General features: G+C 38.5%; 1 protein-coding gene across 1 annotated transcript in view; it reads right to left on the reverse strand.

The window, feature by feature from the left end:
- PRKAR2B (protein kinase cAMP-dependent type II regulatory subunit beta) overlaps positions 1-12,655 on the reverse strand; it is a 70,250-nt gene that overhangs the window by 56,239 nt on the left and 1,356 nt on the right. The window lies entirely within an intron of this gene.

Here is a 12,655-nt window from a genome sequence, read left to right on the forward strand (position 1 = left end):
TCTATGTATTCTATGTACATGGCAGAAACTCTTTACTCTATGTTTGACAAAATGCTATTTGTTCCATCTAGTGTCCTCCCCTAACCTCCACTGCCTTTCAAGAAATCCTAATACTTTCAAAGCATGTAAACAGAAAATGTCAAGACTGCATCAGAAAGGTAGAAAGAAAAACTAAGAAATGAATCAGCTTGACTGGCTACATGTCAGCAACACACACCTCCGGAAAAAAATGCCCTACTTCTCAGGCAATGCCATATTCCAAGAGCGAGCACTGAAAGCTCTTCTCTTGAAGCCAAATAAATATGCAAGCAAGCATACTAAAAAGCAGGTAAGATGCCTGACTCTAACCTAGTGATCTGGATATTCAAGCATCTCTGCAGCAGCTCTGTACTCACACTCCCCTAGGTGAGTTCAGGCTTATTTAAGATCACGCTCTTCACATCAACCACCTTACCAACACTCAGGAAGAAGGCAAGCTGGCCCACATATGTTCTATGTAGGACAACAGCAAAATTCACTAAAGCATTCTCAGTTTTGGTATTCCTTTTACAGGCAACTTTTGTAGCCTCAACAGGCCATGTGTTTGCAGGTGTTCTCGCACATTTCAGTAGAGCACAAACCCATTATTTCATATGTTTGGTCATAAAAAAAGGTCTTACATTCTACTATGGCCCTGGACTTTAGATACTAGAAGGATTTTTTAAGTATTGCAGGCAAACAATGATACATGAGCCCCTCGCAACCCTTCATGCACATATTGCTACAGGGTCACTGAAAGATGGGGATTGCAAATATTCCATTTTACTAAGTTACAGTATGTGCTCAGGCATATAGTACAACCTATTCCAAGGCACACAGCAAGTCACACACAGAGATTTAGCCCCATTTGTTTCAACTCTCACAGCCCTATTTTTAATTCCTGGATGATTCTTTTTCCTTAAAGGATGATTATCAAGGGATAATCAAAGGCTACTTCTGACCAAAATTCCTTTGTCTTCCAGACAGACCCACTGAGTCTTTTTCCTTCCCCCCACAGTTAAGTATTTCTTTTTTGCTATTAAAGCAAGAGGTTATTTACAAATCACACATAAAATGAGTAGGATATGATTGATAGAAAAGAGCAGTCAAATAATAACACCACACTATCTTGGCAATCAAAATCACTGATCACCAAAAATATTTTTTTAAAACTGAGAATTATGATCAAATTTCCTTTTGATACAAAAGAAAAATGTAAGTTTCACAACCAGTGGTGAGTTTCATCTCACAGTCTAACTGGAATCTGCACAGCTTTCCAATTATAGACTAAAAAACTGCAACCTCTTTCAGCTCTCCAAAGTACAATTGGTTATACGCATTTTGAGTCCTGACTGTACACAGCTAGAACCTAATGTCAAACAAGTTACACTAGGAGAAAGTCATCTTTAGAAAACGTTGCAACTGCTAAATCTCTAATACACAACCTCTGGAAGAATAAGTAGCAGGCTAGTTTTACAGAGGAAAAAATTTCAGGTAGTAAAGTGCGCTCCATAAAAATCCTAACATTGAGACAAAAGCTAAGTTTGTTCCTTCACCTAAAAAAAATTATATTCTATGCTCTATAAACTGTTTTGTCCTGGAACGCAGAACACAAGTTAAGCAATATCGGTTTCTAGCCAGAAGTAAATATAAAGTAGAGTTTCCGGAATGAATGCGTAAATCTTCTTGGCTCTACTTTTACATTTTGAAAACAGCACATGTGTTTATATTCTGACCTCTGTACACTTTCCAAATGAAAACAAAACACTCCCACAAATAGTTAAAAAATAGTCAAAGAAATAAATTTCTGCGATAATCAGACTCCCATTTCTTTCCAAGTGTCCGTTACAGATACACATAACTAAGTGTAATACAAATTATGCTTCTAGTTTTGATGCTTAGGAAGAAATAGTGTGCTTCCACAGAACCTGACCTGCCGCTTTTTAATTAGTTTCAACACAAACTACTCAAAAATTGTAAAATGAAATTACTCTTGCTTGTTTACAATTGACCAATTCCTACCAAAAAAAAAGGGGGGGGGGGGGGGGGGGGGGGGGCTGTTGCTGCAATAACAACTACCTCATTTCAAGTAAACTGCTTCCTGCTTTATTTATTTTCCCTTGGTTCACAGGAAATTTTATACCACTCCATTATGCATCTACTTATTCTTACTAGTTTCTGAACCTGCTGAACAATTTCAATTAAATTTAACAATTTTAAAAGCCTCAAAGGGAAGAAGGTCCTACTAATTTGCGAAAATCAGGATCTTATACCAAACTAGCATCTACCATGAAGGATAAGTGACAAATTCACTATTAGTCTGACTAATTTGGCCTGCCTGCCAGCTAATCCTTACTAGACAGCTCTGAACCAGGCATTCAGGTGCTGTCCCTATCTGAACACTATCCTGTACCTTCAGTAATGCACTCTCTGGATAAAACTAAATGTTTCATGGGTAGGATACATACTCCAAGTCCTATGCCAACTAGCTCTTTCAGGCCATGAAGCATGTTTTCATTTTACCCTAACTGAACTGAATGTACACCAACCAACCAGACCACAGGAATATATTCACCCATGCAGAACTACAAAACTGACAGATTAGTAAGGGAGAAATACAGGTGAACACTGAAGATAAATTTGTACCAAGAATTGAAGTCAATAGTATATTAGAATTGGGGCCTTGTGGCCAAGGGGGCCAACAGTATGCTGGAGTGTTGTGTCCAGTTTAAAAAAAGACATGGATCTCCTGGATAAAGTCTAGTGGAGAGCTACAAGAATGACTGGGGGACTTGAACATCTCTTCTATGAAGAAAGACTGAGAGAACTGGGGCTGTTTAGTCTTGAGAAGAGAAGATTGAGAGGGGGTCTTACTGATGTCTATAAATATCTGAAAGGTGGGTGTCAGGATGAAGATGATGGTCTCTTTTTGGTGGTGCTCTGTGATAGGACAAGGAACAATGGGTACAAGCTGCAACACAGGAGCTTCCATGTCAACATGAGGAAAAACTTCTTTGCTGTGAGGGTGACAGAGTACTGGAACAGGCTATCCATAAAGGCTGTGGAGTTTCCTTCTCTGGAGACTTTCAAAACCCACCTTGATGCATTCCTGTGTGACCTGCTTTGGCAGGGTGGTTGGACTAGATGATCTTTCAAGGTCCCTTCCACCCTTTAACAATCTGGGATTCTGTAAGAATAAATAACCATCTATCTACTTTTAGGCCAATTTTTCATATGTGCAAAACCATTAAAGACTATTTCCTGTAGTTTGAGGCAAAAAGAAGGAAGGCTGTTAACTCTGTATTTAAATTACCTTACCAATGTTTAAATAATGTAGTGGTGAAGGCTAGATGCGAGTTGCTCATGTCTGAGTACCTACCAAAAACCAGTAGAGACAAATTATCAGCTAAAAGATTACCTTTAGAGAACAATGACAAACATTACTCAAAGGTATTGAATAAAATGGGTGGAAAAAGAAGACACTACACATTCAAAGCAAGACAAAAAGCCCAACACAGAACAGACAATAAAATGATGACTGGTCTAGTACTAGAAAGCTTCATGAAGAAGCAGATCTATAAAGGTGCTGGATCCTAACTCATCAATTTCCACAGAAATTAAGCATAACTGGGAAAACAAAATGTTTAGTCATGTCTATACTTTTCAAAACTCATTCAGGATGCAAAAATAGCTTTATTAGAACGGTAGAAAACACTGCATTCAAAGCCGTAAGAAAATTTTAATGTATGCCTATAGCACACATTCTAACTGTTTCTGATTTTAAGTATGATGAATAGAATAAAATAGAATGGACCAGACCAGGTTGGAAGAGACCCTCAAGATCATCGTGTCCAACCTATTATCCAACCCACCTAATCAACTAAACCATGCAACCAAGCACCCTATCAAGTCTCCTCCTGAACACCTCCAATGATGGTGACTCCACCACCTCCCTGGGCAGCCCATTCCAATGAGCAATCACTCTCTCTGTGTAGAACTTCTTCCTAACCTCCAGCCTAAACCTCCCCTGGTACAGCTTGAGACAGTGTCCTCTTGTTCTGGTGCTGGTTGCCTGGGAGAAGAGACCAACCTCCGCCTGTCTACACCCTCCCTCTTCAGGTAGTTGTAGAGAGCAATGAGGTCTCCAATGAGTAGCACAAACATTATTTTAGAAGAAAACAAGAAATCTCAGGTCAGTCCCAGCTCTCCATTAGACAAAGTTTTTGTCATTAAAGCTCTTATCCATTATTAATCCAGGAAAAGCATTTAAACATACTTACTAGCTTGTAGATGTTCATTTTCAAAACGCTAAAAAGCAAAACTTTCATACATTTCTAAATCAATACCTACTTCAATGGCTTGTGACATTAGTCTGCATTTTTTACCACACTACAGCCCACTGATGGAGTTCCTTAAATATCAATGAAAATAAATGTTACAGCTTCAGAGACATGATCCCCAAGCAAACAAGTTAAAGGAAGAAAATAATGGGAAACAAATTAGAATGATCAAATCAGTGTAGTGATGATAGATACTCCTTTGTAGGGTCATCCAGTGAAAGGCACAACAATACTGTTACAGAGAGCTTGAGTTCAAGTTAATCCATACCCTGTGACAGTTGCAATTTCCTTATAACTCATGGCAATGGATTTTATTTTTCACACTAGCATTACAGATCTATCATTAAAACAGAACAGGAAAATACAATAAACCTTCCAGCCTGCACTCACAGGCTAGCAAGTCTGAATGTTTACACTTGGTTCCAGCTTGTATTCATCCCAACATTGAGGATTTTGTACATTTTTTTATTTATAGCCTATACCGAGGCTTTGCAAGGAATGTTTTCTTTCCAGTGTTGGCCACAGATTTCTTTTCTTCCTGTCTGGTATGTTTTACAACAGACATGTCTGCTAAAGAGTAATACTATGAAGAGACTACCACTATTTATAAGAACATATTTTACATCTGCATCACAGGGATTCAGAAGGGGTTCATGATGTTCCAAAGATCTTTATACAAGCACGATGGTATGTGGAACAACACTGAGCAGGAAAGATCATGTTACTTCTACTTTTTTCAGTATCTATTTTATACAGCAATTTTCTAGTCCCTCCATTAAGGAAGCCTTCATAATATTTACTAATTGGTCCTTTCAGCCCGGCTTGACAAAAACCACTTTAGTCAAGTAACTGGAACAGTATGTGTAAGAAAGCTATTCTCATTATCAGCTTTTACCTACTCAAGCTCTCGGCTTCATATTCTTGCTCTGATGATTTTTTATTAATAGTAATATCATTAAGCAGAGCAATTTAAGAGGCAAACATACAAGTGAAAAACATTTTCCGTTGTTACAGCATGTTTTTTACCACTCTTCCTTCCATTACCCAGAGTGTTATAGTACAATAAGGCAAGGCTGGCTAAATTCAAAATTGGAAGGTTTTTTACTATTTCATTACTTATCAATTCCTTATTTTATCTGTGGTCCACAAATTACTTTTCTGAGCAGCAATACTAAAGCGATGCCTTTTATAGAAAGGATGGTAAACTGCTGTTTTTCAGTTCACTCTGGATAACTTGCACCTACAACCTGCATTTTACTCCCCTGCACTTCAGACACCCATGCCTGTCTACATCCCCCTTCATTTCAGATCTCGCACTTTTTTTGTGACATGGTTATCATTTAACATGCTGGATGAGGCACTGGGCATTTAAGTAACATCATCTTTTTGATGTAGCCCCTAAACTGTATGCCTTCTAAGTTACTTGCTGTATCGATTTAAATCTAGGTTCATGTATTACACTGCATAGAGACTGCAAATAGAAATTCTGTGTGAGTACTTCTGCTATTTTTATCACCAAATGCACAAAGTCTTGAAATAGAGCTCTGAGTTCTTAAATGAAAAATAAAATTGACAAGCACAAAGTCCTTTTTTTTCCCGCATGGAAAAAAGTAGTAACATCAGTTTGAAAAGTAAAACAAAAAAAAAATCAAGATAAAACAAAGGGCACTCAAAGCCAAACTTCACTCTGCAACAATAGCTTGTTTAGTATTGTGACTAAAAACCAATCTATAGAACAAAAACATATTCTATAGAGAAAAGGATTGATTTAAACTCCTAAGCTTGCAATTACTTGTCATGATCAAATTTCACAGTAAGAACATCCTATTCAGTTCCATGAAGAAAAAAGGTTATCACTCCTACCCAGCAAGTGAAAGGGTTAGCTTGAAAGGGTTCCCTGAAAAGGTAAGGGGTTTCAGTATAAAACCTCTACATAAAGCTGTCTAGAATTACCTGACATCATTCAATGTCCCAAAGAGAAGGAAGGGGGGGCAGGGGTAAAGTATGTATTTCCTTTAGAATTCTCATAATACTGCCTTCAAACAATACTGAAATTGATGGGTGTTTTGGGCAATAATATGTACCAGATTTACCTAGCACACAGTAACTCATGCATACATGGACTCCATCTTTTATGCATACATACCCATATAACAGCCTGAAATATACGAAAGACTATGTGATAAATGCCTGACATCTACTAAAATCACCTCTTTTTCTTCTAATTCATACATATCAAGACCTATGCCAGCATCAGAATACCAAGTCGTTTTAAATGTCTCTTTTTCTTAAAGCCTTCTTCCTCCTTCATCCACTTTTTAAAAATCACTCACCTTTTCAAAGCACGAAACTCCTCTGTAATTACACTCACTTGAAGCTTAAAAGAGAGCTCAAACCTGGAGCAGGAATAGTTTTTTTTCTACAGCATAACTTTAAGGCTTTCCCATAAAAATAATAGTTAGTGAAATAACCACTGTGGTTTTTATTAAGTATTAAAGAAAGGGACATCTCACAAAGTGCTTAATATGTACCACTAAACATTTCATTTTTCCATCAGCAACAAAACCATCTTAACAAGAAGATGACAGCTGCATCCATATGCCTACTGACCCTCTTGACAATGACAACTACTGTTTTTTTCTGTTTCAAAAAATTGGTTGAGAACAATTTGAATTCTCCGTGAAAAAAACTCTAGCTGAAACTTCCATCCAAATACACTCTCCTTACAATATAAGACTGTTACAAGTCTCCAGACATGGTAATATGGCAGACAACCATGTTAGAATATTCTGAAGACCTCTCAGCATCAGATGACCAAGTTCAGATTCAAGAAATGGACTAACCACTAATTTTAGTTTAAATTTGCATTTACTCTATTCTGAAATACATTTCTAAGTCAAAGAGAATTTCAAGAGAAAATTCAGTACAATTATTGTATATACACATGCAGAGAGCAGAGCAGGGCTATATTTGCATGGAGAAAATAAGAGCAGATAATTCAGTGCTCTCTCCCTCGCATGTGCTCTCTATACTTTTATCTTCCTCCTGTCACTGCAGTTCTGTCCCTCCCCCTTAATCTTGCTTTTACTTTTTTGCATTTTCCTTACCACTCACTGACTCTTTTTCTGCCTCTGCATCCTACCTTCCACCCTGTCTTCTTCTCACCACTGTCCTGACAAATGAAATCTCCCAATCTAGTAGTCATCCTTGATACCTGAAATCAAGAAATGGGGCAGCAACCTGTAACTTCATTAATCTGTACCTAGTGACCTAAATGTGTGATTTCCAAACCATATGTTCCAGATTTACAGAAGCAGCAGTAAGTCTGCAGAGATTTGACTATTTAAGGTACATTTCTCTCAGACAGTTCTCACTGGACAGAACTAAAGAACAGAATGCAATAGCCTTGCTTAACAGATCATCTAGTTTTACTCCCCTTCTAGGCAGGGACACCTTCCACTAGACTAGGCTGCTCAAAGCCCCACCCACCCTGGCCTTGAACGCTGCTAACCAGGAGACATTCACAATGTCTCAGGGCAACATGCTCCAGTGCGTCAACACCTCAACAGCAAAGAATTTCTTCCTTACATGTCACTTAAATCTACCCCCTTTTAGTTTAAAACTCTTACCCCTTGTACTACATACTCTTATACAAGTCCCTCTCCAGCTTTCTTGTAGGGCCCCTATAGGTACTGGAAGACCACCATCAGGCATTCCCAAAGCCTTCTCTTCTCCAGGCTGAAGAAGCCCAACTCTCACAGGCTGCCTTCACAGGAGAGGTGTTTCAGCCCCCTAATCCTCTTCAGGGCCCTCTTCCAGACTTACTTAAAACAGCCCATGTATTTCTTACAGTGTGAGTCCAAGAGCTGGACACAGTATCCCAGGCCTCACCAGAGTGGAGTAGAGAGGGATAATTACTCCTTCAACCCTCCGGCCATACTTCTTTTGATACAGCCCAGGATATATGTGGCTTTCTGGTCTGCAAGTGCACGCTGCCGGCTCACATTAAGCTTCTCATCACCCAGCACCCCCAGGTCTTTCTCTTGGGCTGCCACCTACGTGCAGGACTTTGCACTTGGCTTTGGTGAACCTCGTGAGGCTTGCAAAGGCCCACCTCTAAGCCTGTCAAGGTCCTTCTGGATGGCATCCCTTCCTTCCTGTGCATCCTTATAACCATAAAAACAATGCATTATTTCTTTTTGTATTTCATCTAAGTGTAGAAATTTAATACTAAAACTTCATTCCTGCAGTCATCCAAGAGCACACATTAGATATATAGATAATTTGAATATATACATTTTAAAGAAATTCACATTTTTCTATATGGTCCCTAATTTAATGATGCCCTACTACATACATCTTTTTATGTTGACCCTTCCACTGGTTATCATTGCATGACAGATCTGCAGGAAGGTTATGAACTGTTCAGTGTTTTCTGGTTTGGTTTCATTTCAGGAAGAAAATAATAAGTAAGGTTAACAGAACCAATGAAGTACCATCTAGCATCACAAAGCTTATGCACTGGAAAGCTGTGCTGCCATCCAATGAGATCTGGACAGGCTGAGCATACGCAAACCTCATGAAGTTACATAAGGACAGGTACAGAGTCCTGCATCTGGAGAGGAATAACACCAGGCACCAGACAAGAGGTTGTTCCACTGAAAAGCAGCTCTGTGGAGAAAGACCTTGGAGCACTAGTGGACAGCAAGCTATCTAAGGGACAGCAATGTGTCCTTGTGGCCAAGAGGGCCAATGGCATCCTGGGGTGCATCAAGAAAAGCGTGTCAGGTCTAGAGAGGTTTTCCTCCTGCTCTACTCTGACCTGGAGAGTTCACACCTGGAACACTGTGTCTAGTTTTGGGCTCCCCAGCTGAAGAGAGACAGAGATCTGATAGAGACTCCAATGGAGAGTTACAAGAATGACTGGGTGCCTGGAACACCTTTCCTATGAAGAGCAACTGAGAGACCTGGGGCTGTTTAGTCTTGAGAAGGCTGAAAGGGGATCTTATTAACATCTACAAGTATCTTAGGGATGTGTGTCAAGATGAAGAGGCCAGTGTCATTTTGGTGGTGCCCAGAGACAGGACAAGGAACAATGGGTACAAGCTAGAACAGGGGAGGTTTTACCTCAACCCAAGGAGACACTTTTTTATAGTGAGGGTGACAGAGCACTGGAACAGGCTGCCCAGAGAGGTAGTGGAGCCTTCTTCTCTGGTAACTTTCAAAACCTGCCTGGATGCATTCCTGCGCAGCCTGTCCAGGGTGATCCTGCTTTGGCAAATGGCTTGGACTCAGTCTCTGGAGATCCCTTCCAACGCCTAACATTCTGTGATTCGGAGATACAGTTGTGTGCAAAGTTTTCTCCAAGACTGGTTTCAGCAATTCCAACTGAATTAAAGAATTAAAGATGTGTCTTTAACATTAATCTTTGACATTAATATTGTAAACTAAAGACACTGTTTTGCATGAGTGTATCTTTGAGCATAATAAGTGGGTAAAGCTGAGATATATGCTTGCATTTTCTAGGTCAAGTTTTCAAGGAAGGAACTCAAAGCAACTAACACACCAACAGAAGCACACGGGGGAAGAGAGGGACAGCTGTACTATTTTCCTGTTAAAATACATCACTATCTGAGAAAAAACACCACCACCAAAACAAGCTAAAGTAAGACAAAAGCAAAACAAACAGAGGCTACATGACATCAAGCACAGCACTAAAAGTTTTTAGTTTAAAACACAGCATTGTTACCTCTAGAAACATCTGTACTAACTCATATTGAGTCTAGATTTTTAGCTATGGCAAATATTCAAAAACATCTGTTGTAAATCACATAGGTTATTACCCATCATAAGAAGTTATACGCTAACATGTAAGGGGTAATGTAAAGTCATTCCAAAAGAACAAACAACCTAATGGGCATTTTCAAATTTTGCAGACATAGCATGCACTTCAAACATTAAAAAAGTAAGAATTTGCTAAGAAGGGGTTCATTTTTATGTATGTGTCCTATTCAATTTACTAACTGCACTTAGTATTAGTAGAAATTAGTTATGGTCACTAATTAATGCTAACACATGCAAGACAATTTGGTTTACATATATATATATATATACACACACACATAAGCCAAAAAAAACCACCCTAGAAGACTTCCAAATCATTCCCCAATTAAGTTGTGTGTCCAGAGTGGGATAATCTAAACACCTAGAACCTAAAAAAAAAGTCCTTTCAGAGACCATCTTAACTCCAGGTGCCAATTCAGAACTATGACACTAATACAACAAAGGTCTCCCTCCAGAAAAGGTAACTACTTTCACCTTTAGTTGATTTCTGTAAGTGATGTAACAGTCACAGCAGAGGACTTAGAGAGAGTTTAATTCATGGTTCATGTATGACTCTTAATCCCAAATATAGGCTTTTTACATTTTTTTCTTTTAAACATAGCTTATGCCTCAGCTTATCATTTCTGAAAGAGGATAATGCTGATGTACCTTCCAAAATGCATTTCAAGGACAAAAACAATACCGAGTTCAATTTCAGTGCTTGTACATATTTAGAAACACTGGGGGGGGGGGGGGGGGAGGTCTGAGACAATAGCCTCAACAACGTCCTGTTTGAACTAATTAAGGAATACTCTCATTTTCACATTTTAAGTGTACTGCTTTAAAAGGAAAGATATCACCACCAGGTCTGAGCTCCTTCTCAGAGGTTTTTCTTTTATATTTGCTTATCAGTTTTTCCAACTTGTTTTACTCTCCTGTATGAAATCAGTGTACAAACAGGACAAATTGACTATACAAACAGGACAAGTTGACTATGCACAAGCAGCCCAACTATTCATAAAAGAAAAAAATGAAAAGAAAAATAATTCTTCACAAATTCAGTTTAAGAATTGCTACTTCTAGAAACAGAAAGAAATAACATTAAAAACAATATGGTCTCAATTTGGTATTTAAACCCATTAAACAATTATTCTATTCCTCCAGTTATCAACAAAAGGCTGAGTGGAGGCATTGTCATGTTACTTTAAAAGAATACATATTCAGGACAGATATAAACTTGGAATTTAAAATACACACTCCTGCAACAACGTACTCATACACAGCATACCATTAGCAATCACTTACTACAACTTACCTGTTATTTACCCTGCACATGGTTTCACAAACTCTTTTTTACCTTTAATTATTAATTATCCCAGCTGACAGAAATTACAAGCCATTATAAAATTAAACTTTCAAAACACATTAGGCTTACTAATGCGATTTTTACATCAGTTAAGCTAAGTCATTCTCCCTGAAGCAGAGTATTTACAATAATGGCTTTCCTTCTTCATGATCAGCACAAAAAGAGTATCAAGATTCATCACAGGTATTCATTAGCAAAGCTTAAAAAGCTTAATAAAATACTCTGTAGAGTTTTACATATGTAACGTATACATGCTAATAAATGAAGACACATCTCTGCACTTCCCCAAACACAAGATTCCAGCTCTCCATTCACCAATGAGTCTGCTGAGCATTATAATTCATGTTTGAAAACCGCATTTAGTGTTAATGAATTACGATAATCTTGTTCTTCCACACTATCACCATCTCAGTTTTCAAAGACAACAAATTTCCAGATTTTTACTAATCTCACACAATCAGCATTGAGAGTTTAAAATCACCACATAAACATGCAAACCCTGACTAACAAATTCCCTTTAGATATGCATGGTATAGCGGCAAAAACAGATGAAAAAGAACAGTGACTGCCTTAGAGAGTAACATAAAGCATTTATAACACTTACATAGCTCTTATGTGCATTTTATCAGGAAAAAAATGTAGCATTTAAGACATTATTTTCAAAACTGCACCAATATTCGCCTAGCAAATGGCTGGCTGTCTTTTAACAGTGCTAAGCAAATCCACCTCCAGCATGACCTGGAGAGATGAATGCTTCAGTGATCTGATGAGATACACTTCAATTTCAAACTGTTCTCAAAAATAAGCTAACAATAAAAATGGTTGGATGCTTTCTCCTCTAACCTTACTAACTGGCCTCTCAGCATCCAATCACACTGACTGACCCCTTAGTTGGCCAGCTCATGACACAAAGGTGCAACACTACACAACCCTTCAGAGGCAGCTACTACTCGGCCCATAAATCACAACAGCTAATGGATCGACAACGTCTCTAAATAAAGCCTGTCAGCCACACAAAGGTATCATTAGCTGCATGCAGATAGGTGTTACCCTCAAACACAAAGACACCCTGTACGTTCTGTGCTTTCTTCACAGACAGGCTTGCGCT

This window comes from Dryobates pubescens, chromosome Z (assembly GCF_014839835.1).
Source record: "Dryobates pubescens isolate bDryPub1 chromosome Z, bDryPub1.pri, whole genome shotgun sequence".
NCBI classification, from domain to species: Eukaryota; Metazoa; Chordata; class Aves; order Piciformes; family Picidae; genus Dryobates; species Dryobates pubescens.